This window comes from Cavia porcellus, unplaced genomic scaffold, assembly GCF_034190915.1.
Source record: "Cavia porcellus strain 051 isolate PalLab524CR breed Dunkin Hartley unplaced genomic scaffold, mCavPor4.1 scaffold_18, whole genome shotgun sequence".
In the NCBI taxonomy this organism is placed as follows: domain Eukaryota; kingdom Metazoa; phylum Chordata; class Mammalia; order Rodentia; family Caviidae; genus Cavia; species Cavia porcellus.
The window spans coordinates 22,333,875-22,337,758 of NW_026947501.1; the positions used below are offsets into that span (position 1 = coordinate 22,333,875).

A 3,884-nucleotide genomic window follows, 5' to 3' on the forward strand; every position below is an offset into this window, starting at 1 on the left:
GAATCAGGTGATCGCTGTCTTTCGGCAGTGTGGTGGGTTCTCCCTCATCCTTTACATGTTCATGTCTTTCCCAACATCCTGAGCCGAAGCCAAATCTCTAGCATAACTTTGATACCAAAATATGCAAGTAGCCCCGAAGAAAAGAACACTATAGGAATCACTAAATACTGTGAAACAAAATAAGCCAATATATTAAAAAAAGATAATTCATTATGATTAAGTTGAAATTAATCCCAAAGTACAAATCTGGTTTATCAGAAAAGTTAGTGAACATAATTCACTACACTAAGAGATTAAAAGAGAAGTCATATGATTATCACAATAGCTATGTAAAAAAGCATTTAACAAAGTTTGAGAACTTTTAATTATTTAAATAAAAGTTTTAGTAAAATAGGAGAGGAACATTCTCAGCTGATTTCTAAAATATTAATTTCAAAAATACATAAACATATGTATATAAATATATTGTATATGTTAAATGCTATATTGAAGAGTAAAATGTTGAAAGTATTTTCTTTGAAATTACAAATAAGATTAAAGTATCCACCGTCAGTTGTATCATATGCTACTGACCCTAGAAATAAAAAATATAGTCAAAATTGGCAAAAAAAGAAAGAAATTTTGTTCAGATATATAATTAGAAGGAAGTCAACTAGAAACCTCTGATACAAGTTTATTATAAAAATTTATATTTTATATTATTACAATGTTGCATTATTATATTTTCAGAAATAGTTACCTCAAAAACTAAGGTTTTAAAAATAACATTTACAAAACATGGATTATCTGGGAATAAATTTAACAAAGAAATAAAATAGTTCTATAGAGACAATGAAACTACTTAAAAATATATTTTAGATAAATTAATGCTAAGGAAATTTATATCTACACAAAAGGATGAAGAACAATGGAAATAGTAACTACAAATGACTTTTAGCTGATTTTAGTGGTTTTGGGGAGGGAAGGAGGCCTGAGACAGCACCTTTGTATGTAGTTCATGCTGGCCACACCAATCCTCTTGCCTCAGCCTCCTAAGTGCTGGGATTACAGGCATGTGTCACCAGGCCTGGCCTGATTTTTAATTTCTTTAAAGGATAGTATACTATTTGAATAATAAGAAAATGATATAATGTAATTAATGTATGAAGGGATTAGGCTGAATGCTTTCTCCCTATAATAAGGAACAAGGATCATACGACCTTTGCTCTTCTGTTCAGCATTATACTCAGTACTTACTCACTGCAGTATGAGAATAAGAAAACATAAAAAGGCACAAAGAATAAAGATAAAGAAGTAAAATTCTTTATTTGCAGATGGCCCAACTGTCCACGCAGAAAATCTTATAGAATATACAAACAGCCACAAAACTAAAATGTTTGCTAATAAGGTCACAAGATGCAGGATCAATATACAAAAAATATTGCGTTTATGCACACTAACAACACGTAAGTAGCACTATAATTTAAATACATTACAATAATATCAAAAACCATAAATACTCTTAGAAATTTGTCTATCATGTGAAATCTTCTCATGCTGAAAATTACCAAGTAAAGTATTGCTGGAAGAATATCTAAATAAACAGACATTCCATCTTCGGAAAGAAAAGAAGAAAACTTCCAAACTGTTTTTATATCTTTCCCATAATGATCTAAAGGTCTAACAAACTACCAGTTAAAATCCCAGCAGTTTGTGTTGTACGAAAGGAGAGAAGCTTAGCACTCCCTTGACAAAGATGGAAGAGGCCCTTGGGCCTGACAACACGCACACGGTTAAGACACTGCCACCTACTTCGTGGCATCTAACCACTGTTTTTTATTTAAATGTAATCCACCATATCAATAAAGCCAAAAGTAAGAATCACATATCATTTCTATAGATGCAGAAAAAGCTTTTGATAAGGTCCAACATTCATTCATGATAAGAACCTTACAGAAAATTGGAATAGATGGACTTTACCTCAAAATAATAAAGGCCATCTATGACAAACCAACAGCCAGTATCATACTAAATAGCCAAAAACTGAAGGCCTTTAACTTAAAATCAGGCACAAGACAAGGTTATCCCTTATCTCCACTCCTATTTAATATAGTACTGGAAATACTAGCCAGAGCAATTAGACAAGAGAGAGAAATAAAAGGGGTAAAGATAGGAAAAAAAGAAGTTAAATTATCATTGTTTGCGGATGGCATGATACTCTACATAGAAGACCCCCAAAACTCCATTGAAAGACTCCTAGACATAATAAACAAATTCAGCAATATAGCTGGATACAAAATCAGTACTCAAAAATCAATAGCATTCCTATACACTAACAACAAAATCACAGAGAGCAAAATAAGAGAAGCCACACATTCACACTAGCAACCAAAAAAAGAGAAATACTTAGGAATTATTCTCGCGAAAGAAGTGAAAGACCTATATAGGGAAAATTATAACACACTGCAAAAAGAAATTGAAGAAGATCTCAGAGAATGGAAAGACATCCCTTGCTCATGGATAGGAAGAATAAATATTGTGAAAATGGCCATTCTCCCAAAACTGCTATACAGATTCAATACAATCCCAATAAAAATACAATCAACATACCTCATGGATCTAGAGAAATTACTCCTCAAATTCATCTGGAACAAGAAGAGATCTAGAAGAGCAAAGACAATTCTAAGCAGCAAAGGCAAGGCGGGAGGCATCACAATTCCTGACTTGAAGTTATACTACAAAGCAACAGTAGTAAAAACTAGTAAAAATGGTACTGGAATAAAAACAGAGCTAAAGATCCATGAAACAGATTAGAAGATACAACTACAACTACAAACACACTCAACCACCTTATCTTTGATAAAGGGGCCAAACATGTTCACTGGAAGAATGACAAGCTCTTTAATAAATGGTGCTGGAAAAACTGGCTCTCCATGTGCCAAAAACTAAAACTAGACCCATGCCTATCACCATGTAGTAAACTAAAATCTAAATGGATCAACGATCTGAATATTAAAACAGAAACAATAAATCTGTTGGAAGACAAATTGGATAAAATTCTTTTTTTTTTATTTAAAGAGAAAAAAAGAAAGGACATTAAAAAAACAAAGCATTAAAAGGGTACAAATAATACAGTATTTCAAGAAAAAAAATATATAGTAAGAAATTACCAGTTAATAGGTTACATATTATCTTCCCAGGAACAGTTGTCCAAATTACAAAATTAAAGCATATAAAGTGGACATTCATACAGTGAAATTGGAGACAGTTCCGTTCAATGATCCAACAAAAGCTCAGTAATATGGTTTTCCATCCTACACACTCGAACGTACCTGCGGTTATATCCCTTAGTCCACCTTCCTTTCCTCTCTTTTTTTACAATAACAATTAGACTTTTTGGGTTTTATTACTCCCACGGTTCTTATTACTTTTTTTGAAGAGAATAAAACCAAATGTGACTAAGCAAAACAGAGTCAGTTAGGACAGAAGGGTGGGCATAGCACATGATGCAAAAATAGAATACCAGGTGATCAAAAGTGGTAACTATTATGCCTCTTGCTATTTTTAAATTGAGTTGTCTATATCATCAGGTATAATAGAATTGATCAAAACAGTACAGAGCAAGACCAATAAAGCCTACACTGAAGACCTTGCAGGACTTCAAAAAAAGGATAATAGTCAAACCATTGTTTGTTTTCTGTTAGTTGGTTCTAACTACCCTGTAATACTTTCATTCTCTTGAATGGTTTTACACTGTCATGTTGTGTTTGATGCTATAATATACAAAGTTATACTCAAAAATTTCAAGGAAAGACACACTATGGTAGCTACTGTTATGTCATGTTATCTTGTGGTAAAACACTATGTTGCTTAAATTGCTCTGTTCTGACCTGTGTTGTTATGTT

At 32.5% G+C, this 3,884-nt stretch overlaps 1 non-coding gene across 1 annotated transcript; it reads left to right on the top strand.

Moving 5' to 3' along the window:
• Positions 1-1,692: 1,692 nt before the first annotated feature.
• On the top strand, positions 1,693-1,817 carry LOC111756591 (U6atac minor spliceosomal RNA). The gene has a single exon (XR_002791017.1). It is a non-coding gene; the product is annotated as a U6atac minor spliceosomal RNA (small nuclear RNA).
• The last annotated feature ends 2,067 nt before the right edge of the window (positions 1,818-3,884 follow it).